Source organism: Leptonychotes weddellii, chromosome 10, assembly GCF_054177405.1.
Source record: "Leptonychotes weddellii isolate Sample4059 chromosome 10, ASM5417740v2, whole genome shotgun sequence".
NCBI classification, from domain to species: Eukaryota; Metazoa; Chordata; class Mammalia; order Carnivora; family Phocidae; genus Leptonychotes; species Leptonychotes weddellii.
This window is the reverse complement of record NC_138378.1, coordinates 31,719,493-31,742,279: the sequence shown is the minus strand read 5'-3', so window position 1 is coordinate 31,742,279 and position 22,787 is coordinate 31,719,493. Positions and strand designations below refer to the sequence as shown.

The following is a 22,787-nucleotide window of genomic DNA, read 5'->3' as shown; positions in this document are numbered from 1 at the left end:
TGTAAGTCATACTCTTGCATAACACTTCATATTCACAGCTGATTGGTGTAAGCTGGGCAACTGGCCCAAGCTGGGCCAATCAGAGCCTTTCCCTGAGATTTTTGAACACCGGGTACAGACAACAAGTGGCTGTGCCTTTTCCATGGCAGATGTGTAGGAAGGACAAATTGGGTGCCATGTTTCTGGTATGTGGAAGGAGGAACTGGCTTTTTCACAAGAGAAAGTGGAGTCAGTGTGCGGAAGGAATCAGGGACAGGAGGGAAAGCATGAGCCTCCATAGTATTTGCACATCTCCTCTGCCCTTCCCATGGTTTGGCTGTTCAACATTTATTCGAATTCTCTGGGCGAATTAATCTCCATTTTTGCCTAAACCACTTATATTTGGGTTTTTGTCATGTGCAAAACCAAAAAGACATAAGCCATATAGTCAACCTTTTCAGGAAGCTCTGCCTGGCAGCTGAGAATCATAAGAATGTTCCTACCTTGTTTTACAGATGTTGGGTCACCATCCAAGGCCAAAGACCTCTGAGGGTAACAACAGACTGAGAGATTTCCAGCCTGGAGTGTGGACCTGTACTGGACAGAAAATGTGAAAGAGGTGGAGGCAGAAGTGGCAAGGCAGTGGAAGCAGCACTCAACTGTGAGCCAAGAGCCCAGCTGCAATGCTCACCCTGTGACTTTGGTCAGTCATTTATCTCTGGGCCTGGCCATTTGTCATTTTTTTTTAAATACCATTTGTGAGGTCTGCCCCAGCAACCCAAATGCGTGATTCTATAGGAGAGAAGGGCAGAAAAGAAGGTCAATGTGAGCCACCAGGATCTTTTGTTTCCCCAAGGGCAGTTGGTGCTGGGATCCAGAGCAGAAAATAAGAAATTGCAGGGATGTGTGAAAAGGGACCAGTCCCCTCCTTGTACCCATGACAGTTTATGGAGGGGCCCAAAAGAGGAGCAATGGGAACGGCTGTATCGTTTGCACAGTGGGTACATTTTCCTCTCTGGTATCCTTCAGGCTGGCGCAGCAGAAAGAAGAAAGGGTCTGTCCTTCCATCTGGTGAGATTTTACATTTTGATAAGTTTTGGGGGGAAGATTCTAGGAGCCAGAGATTGAGCCATTGTTGCAGGGGGAGAAAAGTATAAAAAGCAGCCCTATGTTCCCCACCTAAGACCCCTGTCCTCATGCTGTGGACACTCATCTTCCTCATCCTTCAAATTCATTCTTATGAGTAACCGCATCTTTATTACTAAGTGAGAGGGTGAGTAGAGACTTCTATCCAGTGGCCCAGGATAGTTCTCTCTCTAAGTTCCTGGTCACCACTTTTGTGAGGCAAAGAACAGGGGAAACACCTCATCCTCATCAGACCCAGTTTAAGATGAATGTGAACACATGAAGGAGCTCCTAAGATCTCTAGGACATTGGTTCTCAAACTTGAGCCTGCCTCAGAATCACCTGGAGGTGATGAAAACACAGACTCCCGCCCCTCCCCACTGCACTGGAGTATCAGATTCTGCAGGTGTGGGGTGGGGCCTGAGAAGAGCATTTCTAACAAACTCTCAGGTGATGCTGATGCTGCTGGTCCAAAGCTCCTCATCTAAGAACGAATGTCCTAAAAGTAATGTGTCATTGATTGTGGAGGGTCAGTAGTATTGCACTTCGGATCTTAAGTTCAAACTCAAGTTTTCTCTCTTATTAGCTGTGTGGAAGAAGGAGGAACTATTTTCTGATGTTCAAAGAATCATCAATTCCTACCTTGTCCCTTAAAATGGGAACCTCCAGTCTTCGGGAAGAGCAGTACTGGGAAGATAGCTTCTACCATCCCCTCCAACCCTTTCTTTATTTGCCCCAGCTTAAGTACTCTGTGAGATAGGAAATAGGCAGTGAGCAATCATAGCTCATCATCGCTCCCAACCCCCTCTCTCCCAACTTCTTTTTTTCTCTCAGATCTGCCTGCTCCAAGCTGCAAACCTCCTGAGAAAGATTCTGTGCTTTGGGAGGGATGGGTGGAGGAGGGAGGTAGGACCTTAGTTTTCCAGCTGTTCTGTCTGATTACACACATCTCTGCAATCCTTTCTCCCTTGGTGGGTCCCAATGTAGACTTGGAGCAGAACTAATCTGATTCTGGCTAATGGTCCTAAACATTTTTTCTCCAGTCAAGCCTGATATTTTCATCACTAACCCCAGTTTATGCATCCACTGGTTCATGGAGAAGGGAGGGGCAGCACTTAGCACCTTGAAAGGGCCTTGATTAAATAGTATCTTCTCTAAGTATAGAAAATAACACCCACCACTTAGAAGGTTGCTGTACAAATTAAGAATAATACTAGCTACAGTAGGGAGCGCCTGGGTGGCTCAGTCGGTTAACTGTCAGACTCTTGATTTTGGCGCAGGTCATGATCTCAGGGTCCTGGGATCGAGCTCCTTGTGGGGCTCCATGCTCAGCACGGAGTCTGCTTGAGATTCTCTCTCTCCTTCTGCCCCTCCCTCCACTTGCACACATGCTCTCTCTCTCTCTAAAATAAATACATAAAATCTAAAAAAAAAATACTAGCTATAGTAGACTATCATATAATAAGTAGTACATAATAGGTGCTCAAAAGACAATGTGGGTTTCAAAAATTTTCCCCAAAGAGCTGTCTTATCCTCCAGGCCTAGATTCACAGGACTTCTCCCAAAAGCAGAATCTGAGGTCATGGGCACAGGCAGGGTTTTTGGGGGGCCTGTTCCAACTTTGGAGAGAAATCATTATGTGATTGTGACTTAGGAACATCCATTTTGCAGCTCATGTAACTTGCCTATGCAGGTTTTATTGGTTTATGAATAAAACTAAAGGTTTTAATGATGAGGTGAGACATGCAGGAATCTTGTACCCAAGGCTGGCTGCAAGAAAGCGTCTGTGTTTGCACCTCTCTGCCTGCGTATTGTGTGCACATACAAAACATATATGCACACACACAATATTTAGTAAGGAATCCAACCCTCCTCGACAAAAAACCTAACACAAAGCTGAATACAAAATGAAGCCAAAAGATGTAGCTTCAATAACGATTCACTAAATAGCTTACAGCAAATTTCTTTTTCTCAAGCTACAGAATAGCAGAAAATTTTGCATACCATTTCTTTTTAACTCCTTAAGGGCCCTAAGTCCCCAGGCACCAAGCAAGAGGGGACCAGTGTTTAAACTGTAACTGAGCCTCTTGGGTCTCCAAATGCTATCCGGAGACTCACGAAGCCACTCTGTAAGCAGAGATGCTATTCAAAGGCATTTTTAAAAATCCTCCCCCAAACAGAAAAACCAAAGACTGTTGACACATTTTCCCATTTTATCATGCATGCTGCGCAAGATAAAAAATAATGTGATACCAAGACCTGTGTCTTTAAGCAAACTCAACATTATAAAGAGGAAAAGAAGCATATGGCCTTCACATAACCTGCAATAAAGAACACTGGAAATCTGGCATGGCAAATGACAGCTACCAGAACATGGCAACAACAATTTCTTCCTCGCTCCCAGAGTGGTGGAGGGAATAGCACTTCACAAGCATTAGCTTCTTTAAGTCTCAAGACAACCACATGATGTATGCAAGGCAGCTATTGCTTGCTTTTTATAGACGTGAAAACTGAGGCTCGGTTCAGGTTATATAAGTTGGTCAGGGTCATATAATCGCAGTGGCAGAAATGGGCCAAGTACGCAGCCATTTCTCGCAATCCAGTGCTCAATGAGCTTGTCTGGATACTTCTGTTTCTCCTGGTTCCTCATACCACCATATCTCACCTGACTTTTTAGCCCAGAGGACTGAGTCAAAATCTTTGGATTTTGCTGACCCATGTTCTACACGTCAGGAGCATGCTTTCTGTTAGAAGATCGCCATGGACTGTATGCAACTGATGGGAAAACTCATAGGATGGTGGGAAAAAACACAGACTTTGCAGTCAGAGATGAGAATTTTAAGCTCTTTTAAGGCTGCCGTAGAGATTCAATGAGATAATGTATGCCAAGGGTCTAGTGCACCATACCATAGTCATTCCTTAAGTTAGTTACTTTTTTCTTATGGTCATCAAGTGGTATCCTTGTTCTCAGATGGAGAAAGTAGGGTGCAGGGTAACTGACCCATGGTTTTAGACTTGTTTCATGAGAAAGGCTGGGGAAAGAGAAATGCAAAATTCAGTGCTTAGTTGTAGTTGCGGTAACAGCTTTTTTTTTTTTTTTAAGATAAATGGGACTGATTTACTACATCATGCCGCAGTTTATTTTTCTCTCCTAGGCAAGAGAACACTGGATGTTTGAAGGGAAAATTAGAAGCTGATGTATTTGAGGACATTTTCTGGGAAGCCAACTCAACCATGCCACCATTCTAACAGAGAAGCAGCAAATATATGACCCAGAAAATGAGAGTTAGCTGAAGCCACCAATCTATCCCCCAGTGACTATGATATGTGTGGATAGCAGCATCAAAAATATCTTTTTAATCTTAGCGAAAAGTAAAGAATTTTAGCTTTGTATTTTATATATGTGAAATAGCTTGGCTCTGTATGTAAATTGACTTAAATCACTCACAGGAAATGGCTTTTCATCTCTGAATATAAACTTGCTTTTGGCAACACTTTCCTTGAGAATTACCTGAGTCTTCATTAGCATTTTAACCCCTGACTCATAAGTGATAAAAAAGCAGATCAGAAAAAGAAATTATTTACCAAAGTTTGGCAGCTAGTTTGGGTGAACATAAGTGCTTCCTTGGCACAAAACTTCATTCCAACAGTTAGGGTGAATCTGCATTCCTGAGTTGTTCTGATATAACATTTGGTCAATAAAAGGAGGAATTACTTACAGTAGTAGAATTCTTTTTTCTGCAAAGGGGTGGTTGGTATTCCCATTCACTCATTCATTTCCTGTATACCTGGTGTGTGACAGGTACTGTTACCAAGGATTCAAAGATGGTTAACATATTGCCCTTGCTCTCAAAAACTTTTATAGTCTGTTAAGGAAGAAAAATGCATATGTAATTACAAAGCAATGTGAGAAATTATATAAGGGAGATCGGAGCATTGCTCATTGGTAAGAAGAGGTAAATTTCTAAAGGCAAGAGTTGGGAGACTAATACATACTTCTACTTGATCCTGAATCTTTGAACCTTGTTTCATGACAGGGAGTTCTCAGAGGAAGGAAGTGGATTGGCTTGGGAAGTACTGTCATCAAAAAGATGCTGCTTTCGCTCAGTCACCCTATTCTTGCATTGTTCCATGACCTTTATAGTCGGGGCTAGGTTTTCTGGACTAGGAGGTACCATGTTCCTCAAAGCTTGACCTGTTTTCCCCATGAGTGATGGGAACGATCTATATAGGGAAAGGACCCAATAGACTGGGATACATGTACTTAAAGGAAATGTTAGTGATATCCTAGTTGATTGCCATGTCCATAGAGGCAAATTTACATAAGGGCATATCTTAGACATTTACTGAATTCCTTGATGGCTGCGGGTGTTCTTAATATATATTCCATCTATGATGCAGCAAACTCTCTATGGATACTGACCACTCAGTAGAAAACTTCAATCAATTGTACATTTTGAATAGAGAGCCAAGTTCTTTTCTAAGTTGGGTTAGTATTTTAGATTCAAAAAGGGATCCTATGTGAAATATGTCTTCTAAAATAATAATACCTCAAAAGGGGATGCCCAGAAAAATGCACTGAAGGCAGAAACATGCATGCTTTATTTACTATTCTATCTTCAGTAATCAGCGCAGTGTTTTCTTGTAGATGACAGATGCTCAATAAATATTTGTTGAATTAATTAATTAATGAAGAGTGCCATAATGACAGCTGATTTAAGTTTGAGGAATACAGGGAGAGTCATCTTGGAATTGGAAAAAGTGGGTATGTTCAGCAATTTCTCCAGCCTAAATCAGGAATCCTATCTTATTTCTAGTGTTACAGTGAGGTTTACAATAGGATTTCCCATTAAAATAAAAAATTCACTCAACAGGACTATTGCATAGTCTTCCTAGCAGACTCACAGGCATGCATTTCCCTCCACTTTCTGTTTATCAATGGAGAAGTCACAGTGTGAGTTACTTAGAGCTATCAGACCGATCTTGGATTAACTGCAAAGAAATTCAAGAAATACATGGCTTTGCAATTTGTCAGTTATTATTTTTTTGAAACTGTACAAAAGATGAAGATGAAGAAAGGAAATCAGCAATTTGGTCTGAGATTCCCCATAGCAATGGGATTCTATCCAACTTGCAGAATTCTCAGAGCTATACGGAGGGATTTGTCTGAAATAGGAGCAGGGCCAGAGTGCAGGGCGAGTCTGGCCTGGGGGGGGGCACCTCTGAGGCTCTCATTTTCTTGAAGTGCTGCCATCAGTAAAGAATAGAAGCCACTCGCTCAAGCCTGCAGGCATGAACAGTCATCTCCCAAGTTCAAAACCTGTGACTGGTGGGATTTGGATATAGGAAGCGATGGGGAAATGATGAGACCAGATGGGTATTTTGTAGAACCTACCATTTTAGCAGGAGTAGAACCTTGTTCTTCAAGTATAAAATGGACCATTTTGGAGGATGGATGAGGTGAATCAGCAGAAACTGCAAACAGTCTCAACTTAAGACACAAGAGAATTAGCCATCTCTGGGTACTAGGAACCAAATCAGGTCAACAGCAACAATAAAAACCCCATAACAGAAGAAAAGATTAGTGAGTTGTTTTCGTTCCCCCTTCACATGAAACAGAATTTAGCTTCCTTTACTAGCTAAGAGGATCATGTATATTTTTCCGTGACCACCGAAAGCAAGCCACAAAGCTACTGCAGCTGTCATGGAGCATCAGTCCGGTGCTGACATTGTCATTCACTTTGAATTTCTCTAGAGTGATTGTTGAGCATTTAAAAGGAAACATGAACCCTTCAACAGGATTGTCCCCCATCTCTTTTAGGGGATACAGATTTGTTCTTATCATCCGTTAATCACTGCTGAGGCTAACCTCTGAGGGTCAGCAGTAAGAAAATGAGTGAAACACTGCTCAAATGCTACAGTAGGAACGGGATTGTAGCAACAAGGAGAACATGGCTTTTCTGGAACATGGGACTTTAATTCACATGGGACTCTGAGTTTAATTAATAAACATTGTACTGCCCACTGCTGGCCTCTGAACTGTAAATCTCAGAGGCTTTAAGGCTTCCCCTTCTCCTTGTCCCTTGACCTTAAAGCTTTTTTGAAATGCTATTTTCCCTCCCCACCTCTAGCCCATCCATTAAACTTGATTAGTTTTTGAGCTAGCTAGTAATATCACGTGATTCAGATCACATGGAATTGTTATGTTTTAAGTACTTAAGGGCTCATAGAGTCTATGAAAGTGTTTTCTTTTTTCCAAGTGGCAGAGGAAGAAAGAGGAGAAATGAAGAAATAGTAGCTAATAAATTGCTTTAAGTCAGACACAGGAGATCATCAAAAGGGGGCCTAGAAAGGGATAAAAAAAAAAAAAAACAACCACCACCAGTTAATTAGGTTGGGGAAAGAATTATAAAAAGTTTAGGCAGGTTGTAGGAAATAGTCTGTGCCAGAGAGCAATAAAATCTGATTGAGAAGGATGAAAGATCCCCAAAACACTGATGGCTCAGATAAGGGCTTTGAGGAAAAAGCCAGGGTTTCTTAAGTCTGACCATAAAGACTTCAGAAAGGTGATGTCAAAGAAATTACTGGGAGAGGGGGAAAGAGAAAGAGAGAGAGGGAGAGAGAGATGGAAGAGCGGGGGAGGCTGTGGATATAAATTAATCTTATAATCTTATAATGGGGGAGGGAGTCAGGTCAGGTACTAAAGCAATATTAAGGCAGTGACAGCTGAGATCAACAGGTCACTGGACCCAGACCTATTACCCAGAGTTTTCAGCACCGATTTCATTAACTTCTGAATGGTAGGGATACTGGAAAATATTAGTCCAGTTCTGTCATTCTACAGATGAACAAACTGAGTTCAATGGTGGCTGAGTGACTTATGTAAAGATAGTGTGATTCCCAAACAGGAAATTACAAGCAGATGCTTCAGGGCTAGAACCAGGTCTCCCTGCTCCTGATCGGCATCCTTGCCATCACACCCTGCAGCCCAACTGAGGGGGAAAAGATATTGGAAAAGAAATCATGTACATTCTGTGTGCCTGATTTGGCCAATATGAAAAATGTGGATGATGCAAGAGGTCGCCTAACAGATAGTTAATAGCTTAGTCTCTGGACGCAGAGTGATCGAATTTAAATCCTGGCTCTGCTCTGTGATCTTAAGCAAGTTTCTTAGCCTTTCTTTGCCTCAGTTTTCGTATCTCTGAAACGGAAATAGTAATAGTGCCCTGATCATAGGGTTGTTATGAAGATTCAGTGAACTAGTACAGGTAAAAGCTTTTAGAATTAGTGGCTCACTCTTCTCCCCCATAGGCCTATTCTGATTAATCCTAGCTCTGGGTGTCTCCATTCTTCTACATGAGATCTATGGCTTACTAAACATTATCTACTATCATATATGAACTCATCCTATAACTGTGGTTTGCATTATTCATCTAGAAATCAGAAACTGGTTGTACTTTTATATTGGGTGAAGTGCTTTGAAATCCTTGTGAAGAAAATTACGTAGAAATGAGTAGCTATTATCATTACAGCAGTGATAGTAATTCTGACACTGCAGCTAGAGTTCTCTGAAAATTTCCCTGTAATCTCTTTCCCCTTTTACAACTAATTGTTTTTCAAAACTCTTTCTCCACTCACCATGTCCTGCTTCATGTCAATGCTGTGTGGTGTCTCCTCCCTCCCCCTTGATACTTACAAGACCGTCTGCATTCAGATTAATAACCACCAGTTTGACCTCCTCTGAAACATCACTATTTCCAAATTTCCCCCGGGGAATCATCTTGGAAATCAACACGTTATCCTAAGGATGTCTCACCTGCCAGTGTTTTGGTGAAGAACAGATGAGGATAGTCCCTTGGCACTTCCGCGTGAGAATTGAAATAGCAACAAGATCTATGCCTGCAACTGCCACTTATTCCTCCACATGGAGCCACTGACTATTTCAGTTCAGCAGTTCTGACAGCATTTGGAATTTTGAAGCTCTGCTGAGAGAGTAATAACCACAAGATTAAAAATGAAAAAGGTATAGTTCAGACCTTGAACTAGTCCTGAAGTGAGGGGGCTCAGCAGATTCAGCGAGGCTGGTAGGGAAAGAAATATGATGTTCTGTCCACCTCACCTCAGTTTTCCAAAATTTTACTATAGTTTTTTTTTTTCTTCCAGTTTTAGCTACTTGGGGCTGGTTGTTATGTGTCATGCTGCCTAAACAGGCACAGAAAAACTGGCCTCTATTTTCATCCAGCTAGCCAGTGTATGTGACAATGCAGAATACTCCAAGGTGCAAGAGAGTGTTCTACATGTTTATCATGCAAGTGTACCTTTTGGGTACCTCTCATTCCTGGCTCTTGACCTGCTTTGCAATCTTTCTGGTAGGTGCTCATCTTGAATATTTTGTTCTAGTCAATAATGAAAATTTGAAACTTTTAATTAACTTCTGGGCAGGACTCATAAGTCCATGTGTATCCTGAGAAGGGATCTTAAAGGATGCCTAAATGAGGACTGGTTTTGTTTTTTTTTTTCTTCTAATTAATCATCCTTTATACCAATTTACTCCCCTCTATTTCTGGAGGAAAACAAATGTAATCCATTCTGGGAATAGCAGTTTTCACATGTTAAAAAGGACCTGGTTACTTTATTATATCAGCTTCTTCTCTGAAATCAACTGTAGAAAATAAAGCACTAAACCATCAACTTAGTATTCAAGGCCTTCCATAGAAGGCTTCAAGTCTCTGTTCCAGTATATTCCCCAACATAAGCCTCTCACTACCCAAATGGATGGATATTTGCTGTCCATAAATTGGGCTTGCCTTACTTATAGTTCTGCCTATGCTGTAACTTTTACTCAGCAAATCTCCCCCACTTCTCCAACCTCCAAAAACCAGCTGATGTACTGCCTCCTTGCTCAGATCATTCTAGTCCAATGCAATATTGTCCTCCTTAGAATTTACCTTCCTTATTTCTGGTCACATTCACTGGGCAAATTATTATATATTTCCTTCATGATTCTTCTTCCACTGTTTTATTGTATTTCATTCTGGTATTATTTATTAATTTTTGTTGTTTATTGTTTTTACTAAGATTACTACATGTTAAACTTACTGAGGTCAAAGACTATATAAGCATGAGACTTTATGTCCTCCATGGGGTTCACTTATGTATCTGGTGCTCACTGATTGGTCAATATCTTCCTATCATGTTGGTCCTTGCTGACAAGGGATGACACTGCAGAAATGTATCTACGCTGAGGCTGACAACACCAATTTTCTTACCTTTATAGAATTGAAAAGCATTTCCATAATGTGAGAAAAATAGTTTATTCATAGTACATCATATAAAAAGCAGATTTATCTTTTTTTATCCTTCATGTCTCCCCTCTCAATCTCTTTCTCAAGTTATCTCACATTTCTACTAATCATCAAAACCTACATGTTCTGCTGAAGGCTGTCTGCTATGGGAAGAGGTGCAACTGGCAGAAATATCAGTCTTCTGGTTGATAAACATCACTCTGGGGTTAACACTTAGAGTTTAGGAATGTCTTTAGACTAGCTAATTAAGGGGCATTTTATTGTGTTTGCGCACGTGTGGTTGTGCATGTTTCATAAAGTAGGAATAAAATTGTAAATTCTTGGGAGATTTTACCATGGAGAGGTTAAGAAGATTATAAACTGTTTCGTATTCTGAATGCCAAGGTGATAATGCACAAAATGCCAATGAACAAACAAGCAGGTACCATCAGAGGGTCTGCATGAATGTTTCCTGGCACATCCTGACGTCCATCTGCTCCGGCCTCTTCTTGCTGTATTGCCCTGGATGTTTAAAATTTAAAAGAGAAAATCTCTTCTTTTTTTTTCCTGAAGCTTATCAATAATATAAATGTTAAATTCATGCTTCAATTATGTTTTTCTTTAATTTCTCAGTAAGCTGTTCTAGAATTAGCTCCATAATTGTGCACATCGTCACTTCTTTCCAGATCTTTGCCCTTTGCCAGTTTCACTGCGGTCTTCTACCTCCACCCCCCGTTCTCCTCCCCCCCCACCCGGTCTTCCACTAGCAAACAAACCCAGCAGTAATTACTAATGTCCAAGCACGTAATTCCGGCAGCGTTAGGCTTTTTCATTTGACGCAACTAGGCAGAGCTGTCTGGACATGCAGCATGAAGTCAAAGCATTTTTAATGACTCCTACCCATCTTTTCTCCCCTCCTCCCATCACTAAAACACAGTTGTTTATTTTGTTTGTGGATTGCAGACTTATAAAATTTTTCCATGCAGTTACGTACCCCTGAATATTAATTTTACATCCATATACGGTAACAGGTCAATATACACTCAAATGGAAACACATGGTTATTCATGAAATTGAAAAAAATTAGGAAATAAATAGCTGGGAATGAAAGTACCTCCTTTATATGGACCAGGCATTTTAACAGCTCTAGTATAGAAATGATTGGAATTATGATTTACATAAACAATCCAAGATCTTATTGTGAGGCTTTTCAAGGGATCATGACAGTGTTTCTTTTAATGCGTTGCATAGATTCCTACATATGACGCTGTTACTCTTATTTAACAACTATTCAAATAGTACAGTTTTGCTCCTGGTCATTTTATGCCAATTTTAGTTATATCAAACAGGAGGAAAGAACCCTGTGGTAATTTTTGTTCACTCAGAGGCTCCAAGCCTCAGAGTAGAAAATGGTTAAAGTACTTATCACTGTCTCAGCAAAATCCCGCAGTGCCGTAATAGAAATTGCAGTAGATCTTTAGGTCAGAGTCCGGTTTCAATCTAACACCTGCATTACCCTGAAGGTAATTTTCCTGAGGAAAACCAGTCTTAATGACGTCCAAATCAGAAACTATCAGCCTGAGATAACCAATGTCCATAGGAAACACTTCCACTCACTCTGAAACCATAGCCAAAGAGATTAAATCTATACCCTGTAGGACCTGTAATATTTCTCAGAGATGTATTTTTGTGAGTGTGTGTTTATGTTCATGCCTAATTACAAGGATGGGGGAGAAGGAAGAGGAAGAGGGATTCATTCTTAAAGTTGATTCTGCTTAGTTCAACTACCCCCATATTTTTTTTTGTCAGATAGAAATATATACGGAAATAAATTACTCCTGTAAACAGATCATGTTGGTATCTTCATATATACCTTATTCATGCTCACCAAAGGTCTGCAGACAAATATACTCTGTGTTAAAAACAAAACCAAACAAAACCCTTGATATCCGACTGGAGGATGAATGCAGATTTTTTAATAAAAAAAAAGTGTTTATTTTCTACCTAAAAAAAGGGGAAGAGGGTAACATGAAAATTTCCACAAGTAGACTTATTTTTTTGAAGCTATGCAGGAGCTGAGGATGGGAGAGGTAATTGCCTGCAAAGGAGTCCTGTGGGCAGGATTTATTTTTTTCTTTTTTAAAATTCTTAACCTACTATTCCTTCTCTATTAATGAGTCTCTGTGAGACCGGGGTCTCAGACAGGCAGTTTGGCCTCCAGCCCTGAATACCCAGGTCTGTCCAGGCATCGCTGCCGGACCGCTGTCCGCGGTGCTGAAAGGTCGCGGGCGCCCGTGAGGTCCCTCGGTATTGCTGTCCAGGGTGCTGACTGCGGGCCGCCGCAGTCCCCGAGGCGAGCCCACCCCCACCAGCCCTCCGCAGAGCCCTCCCACACAGCACGACCCGCCCGCCTCCCGCCAGCCTGCAGTTGACGTGGAGCAGGCGGCATAAATCAAGTCCGCGGGGCATGGAGGCTGCTGTCGCTGCTGCAGCTCGGCTTGCCCGGGGCGGGAACTCCCCCTTCTGCTTTCGCCTCCCCAGCGCCCACAACCTGCCTTCTCCCTAATTCTTCCCTGGATAATAGAGCCTTAAAGACAATAATCAAAATAACAGGGTCAGAACGACAGGGTTTGTTTGTTTCGGTCTACAGAAAAAAAACAAAAACAAAAACCCAGCAGCCTAAACATCTCTGAAAACTGCATCGCAAAATGGAAGAGAGAGAGTCCCACTACTGTTTCGAAAAGAATAAGTTATTATTCGGTACGTATCCTTGAGCTTCCTCCCCATCGCTCCATCTGCAGTGTCCCCATTCCTCCCTTCCCCAAGCAGCTCACCTCGAAAATACTTTATAAAGCTCCAGACCGGAGCTATCCCAAGGCGCACACACGGAATACCGCACCCTAGGTGCACAAATACTTGTATTTGTCCAAGCTCACTTGGTCTCCCTGGCTGTGGTCCCCTCTGGGTATGCAGCCATCCAAAACCAGAACCACGACCCGAGGTGGAGGCTCCTTACCTTGGTTTCTTCGGAGGGTGGTGCTCGCCTGGCCCCTTGCAGGTTGCAAGTGTGGAGGAGCCGCCAAGCAGGGAGGGAAGGAGAGACAGCGCCTGACCTCCCCGAGGTTTCGTCTTCAATGCAACGTGAGCTCTGCCCTCATCAAAGATGGCCGTCCCTTTTGACGTCAGCAGCTTTTAATAGCCCTCTCTAGGAGGGGCGGGGAGGAAGTGTGTTGAGGGGAGGGCGGAGGGAGGATGGAGGCTGGCGGTGGGAGGGGAGGAGCCGAGTTGTGCGGAGCGCTTGACTCAGCTCCCTGTGCGCTTTACTGCAAACCTTTGTATTTCAGTCTTTTATAAACACCTGAACGGGACGATTCTTATGACTCCATTTTAACACCCGGTGTCAGGCAAATACATTTATCTCGCGACTGGTTTTCTGATATTCTTTGTGTGTGTATGTATATATATATATATATATCTGTGTGTGTATATATTGTGTTATATATGCGACATATATGCGATTATATGTAATCCCCCCCCCCGCTGAGTTGTCTTTGGTTGAGTCATAGAAGGGGAGGGGAAGGCAGAGGAGTAGAAGTGGGGGAGGGAGTCGAGGAGATTTCAGCAGCAATTTGTTTTTTCTGAAGGAGTGGCTCAGAAGGGGCATCCCTGTCAACCCTCACCAGCTCCATATATGGCCAGGCTACGTGGGCTGCTATTTTTATGAGTGATTTCTTCATTTTATCAAAGCAGCATCGAGTGCTTGGATTTTGCATTAATGTGGTCAGTTGGGGAGACAGACTCATACACGTTATTTTAAAGTACGTCAGACCAATTATCTCTGAGAGATATAAAATGAATTGGGCTAAGGGGGAGGGAAGGGTAGTTACCCCGACCAGCGTGGGTTTCCTGGAGTTCAAGGCTTGGAGTTGAGAGTTGTTTGCTGAGGGCAAAATAGATGACGCTGTTTTCGGTTGAATATGCAACCGGAGCCTGGGGTTTTATGTTGAGTTTCTTAAGAATAGTTCACGGAAGCGCGTACACACCTTATAGAACCGTCCATACTTCCAAGGGGAGTGTGGAGGGCTGAGGAGTTAAGGATCTCTGGGACGCTACAAAATTCTGGTGGTTCATTCAGTGCGCAAACCTAGGTACCAGTCGAGGCTAGCTTTGGGCCGGGGGCGTGGGGCGGGGGGTGATGCTCAAAACAGCGTGGTCGAGAAAGGCTACTTGTGCTGGTCATATGAGAGACTAAAAATAATAATCATAAAGAAACAATCCTAATTGTCCTCCTTTGTTGTGCATTAGGCACTGAGGGAGGGCGGGTGGTGGGGTATGCAAATGGTTCCGCGGTGGCAGCCTCTCAGATGATTCACAGGTGTTGGGGAGGCTCTCGCGGGGCTCTCCGCGGGGAGAGCGAGCTGGAGAGCGCGTGGGAGGTGGGGGACCTCGGCTGAGGAACTGTTTGTACTTTTCCGGGAAGGATGCGATTAGAAGTCGTGCCTTGCAATGTTAAAACTTGATGGCCTCTTTCAGGCGATGGAAAATCCTTGCCTCGGATCCGGAAAAACAACGCACAATCCCCAACCCTGCCACCAAATCCACACACCCACACACCCCCCCCCGCGCTCTGGCCTGAGAGCCAAGCTCAAGTTTTTAACTGCAAGCTATTGGAGAGAGAATCCCAGGGGAAAAAAGGAGGAAAGCAGAGCTGTAAAGGGGGCGTTTAGAGCTAGCAGAGCTGTAAGAATTGAATAAAGGATGCTTTTAATTGAAATAAGTAGAAGTCATTTTTTTTTTAATTTTATATATTTGTCAGAGAGAGAGCACAAGCAGGGAGAGCTGCAGGCAGAGGGAGAAGCAGGCTCCCCGCTGAGCAAGGAGCCCCATGCGGGACTCGATCCCAGGATGCTGGGATCACGACCTGAGCCGAAGGCAGACGCTTAACTGGCTGAGCCACTCAGGCGTCCCAGAAGTCATTTTTTCTTAAAGATTCTGTGACCCAAAGGGTATTTTGAAATGTTAATGTTTTTAATAATAATAAACAAATAGTGTTTGGGTTTTATTAAAGCAGGATTCCTAAAACAAGGCATGTTGCTGAAATTTGTTTACTTAAATAGTCATAAAACATTTAAGATTCTTATACAATAAAGAAGAAGAAGATCTGCATGGTCCTCAGATCCTTAATTGCCAATAAAACTCCGAGTTATGGTTCTGACTTTCATTATAAAGCAAGCCGGCCTGGGCTGGGAGAAGTAGTGACAAATGCAAAGTCACTACAAAATCCTTTAGTCAGGATTTTTTTTTCCCCCAAATGTGACACTTATTTAGCATGTGGAAGTTTCTTGGAGAAAAGCCTGCAAGTGGAGAAAAACGAAATATATGTATGGCCCTCAGACTGAAAGTCATTCATGCAGAAAGTTTTGTGAAAGAATGGAGGAAGCGGGGGATTTTCCAAATAAATAAATAAATAAATAAATAAATAAATAAATAAATAAAGGAAGGAAGGAAGTTTGGCATCGATGTAGGCTCATCCTCCAGGCACATGTTATGTGAGAGTCACAGGGGAAGACTTGCTTGGTATTCTGAATTTTCAACTGCTGATGCCCCACATTGACATCTTTAAATATTACACATATGAGGAGAGAGTCAGACTGATTCAAAGCTTCACAGAAAATACCACAGGCCCACAGGATTATTTAGTGGTGGTGGCAGCATTTTCCACTCTCTTGTGCTTATGCTGAAAATGATACTGGTTAGGAGTTTCTTCATCTTGCTCTGGGAAAGGTTATAGAGTCTAATTTGAGAAGTATAAACACTGGATAAATATTAAGTCTATTAAGGATGACCAGATAGCCCTAAATTTATTTTTAATATGATAATGAGATTTTTCCCCCTAGGATTTACTCATTGCTTGATTAAAATAAAATATATCCATAGTCATCTTTGCCAGTAGGCAACCAGGAGATTCAAGTTATTCAGGGTCTATAAAGGCCTAAACCACACAGAGAAGGAAGGAGATGGAAAATTTGCTTTGAAATGATTCAGCTGCCTGTGAGTTTTTTCCACAAAGAACCAACATGTAGAGTAACTAATGCTTAGGAACTCATTTGATGAGTAATGAGAAAATTACCTGCTCTGCTGGATGGATATTTATACTGTGCTAATTCAGTCTCTGAAAGCTTTTTCTGACACACCATGCCCCAAAGTATTCTAGTTTGTAATAGCTCCAGATCCAGGTAGTTAGCTTATATTTGCCAGGTAAGGTGCAAGATGCATGATTGACTAAAAAATGACAACTTCAAAAAGTATAATAATAAAAGTTTCTTTTTAAAGATTTATTTTTATTTACTTGAGGTGGGGAGGGGCAGAGGGAGAGGGAGAAAGAAACCCAAGCAGACTCTGAGCAACATGAGGAGCCCCACACGGGAGCTCCATCTCACCACCCTGAGATCATGACCTGAGCCGAAATCAAGAGTCAGGTGCTTAACCAACTGTGCCACCCAGGTGTCCCAATAATAAAAGTTTTTATAAAACTTCCTATCATATGATCTTTCCAAAGTCAATTTGCAAGTAGGTTAGCTACTTGCTCAGCTCAGAAACCCCCCTCTCCAAGGTCCACCTTTGGGACATGCCTGGCACCCTGTGACAATATTTCAAAACACCACAAGGGCACAAGGCTTGGGCACAGGAATATACAATTTGACAGATCCACTGTTTTGATTCCTTGGTTTGCCTTCCACATGGCTTGTTTACTGCTTTTTCTTTATATGTTCTTCCCGCCCTTACCCCAGCCCCCACCCCATTTACACGTAGTGAATGAATAGTACCTAGTAAAAGCTTAAATGCTCCCAATCTAAACTCCCCAGATTATCCTTGTTCCTTGAAGCCACTTAGGTAGGGACAGATCTTGTGAGAGGTACAAAAAGAACAGGAATATAGGTTTCTCTTTCTGGCTTGCCATGTAGAGAAGAAATAAGACTGTACATCCAGAGTTTTAAATCACATTTTGGTTTTTACTAAGAGCAGCATTGTAGGAAAGGAGGAGAGTGCTCATTAGCCAGAGGCTAGGTGCTTCCAGACTCCTGTTCCTTAATGCATCAAAATTACAGGCTCTCTTTTGTACATGAATGCATCCTAGAACCCTCTCCAATGCCAACACATGCCTGTGGTCAAGTAGGAAGGAAGAACCTTGTGTCAGTTACGGACAGAAGGAAGGAGAACATAGTAGTCAAAATAATGAAATATTTAAAAGGCTATTTGATGGGGCGCCTGCGTGGCTCAGTCGTTAAGCATCTGCCTTCGGCTCAGGTCATGATCCCAGGGTCCTGTGATCCAGCCCCACGTCGGGCTCCCTGCTCGGCGGGAGGCCTGCTTCTCCCTCTCTCACTCCCCCTGCTTGTGTTCCCTCTCTTGCTGTGCCTCTCTCTGTCAAATAAATAAATAAAATCTTTAAAAAAAAAAAGGCTATTTGAAAGGGATCACAGTATTCCTTCAGTGAATCTTTTAAGAATCTTCTTGTTCCATCAGCTCTGTGTACCTCAGTTATCTCATAGGTAAAATGGGGACAATAATTATAACCAACTCACAAGGAATTTGTGAAGCACTTAGAATCATCATGTCTGACACTATGTTTTAGGTAAAACAGAGGAAAGAATCGAGGATTAGAGAGGTTGAATAACCTGACTAAGGGCACAGTTAATGAATGGTACTGGAATTTGAACCTCATGGCCCAAGTTCATAATCATCATGCTTTAGTACAAACTCTTGCAGCCCCATCAGATTCATTCCCTCTGTATTAGTCAGGGTTCTTCAGAGAAAGAGAAACAGAACCAATAGAATGTATACACACATGCATACACACACACATATTCTCTCTCCCCCGCTCCTCTCTGTATATATGTGCAAAAAGACTTATTATAAGCTCATATGATTATGGAGGCTGATAAGCCTCAAGATTTGCAGGGTGAGTCACAGGCTGGAGATCCTATAGAGCCAATGGTGTAGTACCAGTCCAAAGGCCAGCAAGCTTGAGACCCAGGAAGAGCTGTTGTTTCAGTCTGACTCTGAAGGCAAGAAAAAGCCCGTGTCCCAGTTTAAAGGCATTCAGGCAGAAGGAACTCTGTTACTCAGGGGAGATTCAGACTTTATTTAATTTAGGCCTTTAGCTGATTGGATGAGGCCCACCACATTAGGGAGGGTAATCTGCTTTAGTCAGTCTACTGATTTAAATGTTAATCTCATCCAAAGATACTCTCACAGAAACATCCAGAATAATGTTTGACCAAATATCTGGACACCTTGTGGCCCAGTCATACTGACCCATAAAATTAACTATCACATGCTCCCTTTACAGCTAACCTCTCTGCCTCAACATATTGTGGCTTGTGTATGACATTTTTCATTAGCAGCCTCAGGGTTTCATTTGCTGATGGGATGAGTCTATGGATCACTGACCACAAGGCTTGGTTGCGGTGAATTCCAAGAAAGGGATCTAGGCTGGCAAGATGATTACTTGGAGTAAACAGAAACAACATAGTCAAAGGAAAAGAGTGCCAAGTACAATCAAGGAAGAAATCCAGAGATCAATACCAAATAAGCAGCATAAATAAGAATTGGGTCAAGATGATGTACTCAAAATATACTTGAAAGAGTCAGCCAGGGAGGTCAGAACAGAACAGCAAGTTTGATCACTGGTTTTGAGGGAATGATAAGAGATCTTAAATAGGAACTTATTCCGGGAGCCAAGAACTCTCGCAGTGAAAATCAGGTTGAGATGGGTTGAGGTGAATACTTCAGGATATGTCTGGGAATGGACAAAGGATACCTGGAACTATTCTGTCAGTCTTGGCACAAAAGGCAGTGAAATTCTACCACCTAGCAGGCACCAGAGTATTTTCTTCATTCTAATATCTCAGCAGGTAGCATCAATGATCTCCTGGTCATATCCAATGGACTTCCCATGTTTCTTAACCTCTGGCTTCACCTGACACTCTTTACCATTCATTCCATTTCTGAAATTGTTTATGAAGTGGCTTCACCTCTGGTTCTCTCCCTTGTCCTTATTTTCCATAGCAGATGAGTCAAAGCACCAAAATTGTGATGCCCAGCAGGTTAAGCTGTACATTTCCCTTAGCTCCCTGGGAGCTCCATTTGTCATGGACTGTGTCCTGAATCTCCACCATGAAAACTTCTGTACTCTAAACCAAAGAGTAGAAAATTTAGCAGCTCACATTTGTATAGCTGGGTACAAATTATAAAGCACTATCACACACATGATCTCATTTTAGTCTTACAATTCTCTGAGATATATATAAAAGCAATTATTATTTTATTTCTAAATTAACATGTGAGAATTCTGATTGATTTTTTTCCAGACTCCTGTACTTTCCTTGGAACATCAGGAGAACCCAATATCCTATTCCTTCTTTGACATCTTGTCTTAAAAGAATGTGATTCATACCCTGATTTTAACCATTGTTTATATATGTATAACTGTTAATTTTATTTTATCAATCTCAACTTCTCTCATGAGCTTCAGAGTCATATTCCTAGCTTCTTACTGAATACTCTCATCTGCAGGATCAAGGCATCCTCAAACTGAACGTGTGTATGCATCTGTTGATTTCCTCTACTCTTCTTCATCTCTTACATTCTTCTTTTTTTTAAAAGATTTTTATTTATTTATTTGACAGAGAGAGACACAGTGAGAGAGGGAACACAAGCAGGGGGGGTTGGAGAGGGAGAAGCAGGCTTCCCGCTGAGCAGGGAGCCCGATGTGGGGCAGCATCCCAGGACCCTGGGATCATGACGTGAGCCGAAGGCAGACACTTAAGGACTGAGCCCCCCAGGCGTCCCTTCATCTCTTACATTCTTAATTAACGATCTCAGCAGGTGTCCTGTTTGCTAAATTAGCACTCAGAAAGCATCTTCCTTTCATTCTCCTTTTCTGGCTTTTCTTTATCTCCCCAACTCTGGGCTCAGTCATGCACCTTCTCTCCTCTCTATGCACTCATTTCTTGGTGATTTTATCCAGTTCTAGAACCTCAAATAGCATCTATGTGTTAATGCTCTCGTATTTACATATTCAGCCCTGATTTATCTCTTAAACTCCAGTTTGTCTATCCAACTTACTACTCAATACCTGCACTTAAATATAAAGCAAATATGGATATAAACCTAGCAGGTACCAAGTGGAATTTGTGGTTTTTAACTCCAAAATGGGTCCCTCCCCCTATTGTTTTCCTATATTTGTAAATGGCAGCTACATTCACCTACTTCCTCTTGTCTTATTTCACTGATCTGTTTCTCATGCACATCTCACCTGTGAGCAAATGTTCTATTTTCAATACGTTTTCTAAATCCAACCACTTCTCAACTTCCAGTTGAAGCCACCATCATTTTTCACTTGTGCTATTACAGTAGCCTCCTGATTTGCTCTCTAGTCCTGATTTCTTCACATAGCTACCACAATGGCATTTTTAAAAAATAAATCTTTCTGAAAATTGTTTAATGGCTCCTATCACATTTAGGAGTCCTAACCTACAAGATCAGGCTCCTGGCCACCTCTCCAAATTCATTTCCCAACACTCTCTCTCTACTTACTCTATTATAATCACACTAACCTTGTTCATTGTACAATCAAACACACTTCGACCTCAGGACCTTTGTATTTACTATTACTTTTACCTGAAACACTCTTCCTTAGATTTTTTCATATCTAACTTCCTCAAATGCTGCTTTTTCAAAGGAGTCTTCTCTGACAATCCAAACTAGCTAACCTTGTTAACCTCCAATTCACTATCATTATTTCTCTTACCTTGAATTATTTTTCTTCATAGTGCTTTTCTCTCCTTGACATTATATATGTCATATATATGTATATATTATATATATGTGTATTATATATGTATACATATATGTAACAATTTTCAATGACATTAGCTTTTCCTTTGGGTAAAGTATTTTTTGTTTCTAAATAGTATGCAGACATTGCTAATTCTAGATTCATAAAATAAACTATCATTTGACTTATTGTTATGACCAATGATAATCAAGCTCTCTTACATTGCCCCTTTTCCTTCTCCCCATCCTCTCAATACCATGACTTTTTATTAAATAATCACTCAGTTATTAATATGAATAGGTTAGCATTGTTATAAATTAATCCCACACAATGAGTATGCTTCTTCTTTTGCATAATTTCCCACTTTACTTGGAGAAGATTTTAAGAACTTCTATAGAGGAGAAAAAGATGGTTGCTTACAAAGAAACATGAATCACATCAACATCCAACTTCTCATCAGCAAATGTAGACAGTAGGGGGTCAATGGAATAAATCTTGAAGTGTTAGAAAAAAAAAATAAGTTGCAATCTATAAATCTGTATAAAGCCAAAATGTTGATAAAGAATTAAGGGCAAAATAAAGACATTTCCAGACATACACAGATTCAGAAAGTTTATTTCCTATGCACTCTGTCTACAAATAAAAACATTTTCTGAGGATTGTACCCCAGAAAACAACAATCCACAAAAAAATCCACAAAATGCAGGAAGCCTAGGGATTTAGTAAATGTTAGAATTAATGTAGGATTTGTTTCCTAGGATCAAAGCTAGGAAGCAAGTATAGAAATAAATCAGTAAAAATTAGATCATTTAACAAACAGTGTGATTTAAAAGGTGTATTAGTCTGACATCAATCTCTTTGAATAACAATAAAAATGAAAGTGCCTTATAAATGCCAGGAAAAACAAGCTATCCCATACACTTTTGGTCCAAATATGATGTAATTTTGAGCGATTTTTTAAATATTTTTTTATTGTTATGTTAATCCCCATACATTACATCATTAGTTTTAGATGTAGTATTCCATGATTCATTGTTTGTGCATAACACCCAGTGCTGCATGCAGAATGTGCCCTCCTCAATACCCATCACCAGGCTAACCCATCCTCCACCCCCTCCCCTCTAGAACTCTCCGTTTGTTTTTCAGAGTCCATCGTCTCTCATAGTTCGTCTACCCCTCCGATTACTCCCCCTTCATTTTTCGCCTCCTGCTATCTTCTTCTTCTTTTTTTTTTTCTTAACATATATTGCATTATTTGTTTCAGAGGTACAGATCTGAGATTCAACAGTCTTGCACAATTCACAGTGCTTACCAGAGCACATACCCTCCCCAGTGTCTATCACCCAGTCACCACATCCCCCCCCACCCCCCACTCCAGCAACCCTCAGTTTGTTTCCTGAGATTAAGAATTCCTCATATCAGTGAGGTCATATGGTACATGTCTTTCTCTGTTTGACTTATCTCGCTCAGCATAATACCCTCCAGTTCCATCCACGTCGTTGCAAATGGCAAGATCTCATTCCTTTTGATGGCTGCATAATATTCCATTGTATATA

General features: G+C 41.5%; 1 protein-coding gene across 5 annotated transcripts in view; it reads right to left on the bottom strand.

Annotated features, from left to right (window-relative positions):
• The window catches only part of LOC115937930 (synaptosomal-associated protein 25), an 82,823-nt gene extending 69,252 nt beyond the window's left edge, over positions 1-13,571 (bottom strand). Inside the window, exons 1-2 of one of the 5 annotated variants that reach the window (XM_081833223.1) lie at positions 13,405-13,568; positions 8,921-9,089 (exon numbers count right to left, since the gene is read on the bottom strand). The gene's annotated coding sequence lies outside the window, so the exon portion shown is untranslated. Of the gene's footprint in view, positions 1-4,823; positions 4,847-8,920; positions 9,090-13,404 lie in introns of those variants that run through there. The other 4 variants (XM_081833225.1, XM_081833226.1, XM_081833222.1 and 1 more) reach the window with 4 other exon arrangements.
• Positions 13,572-22,787: the final 9,216 nt, after the last annotated feature.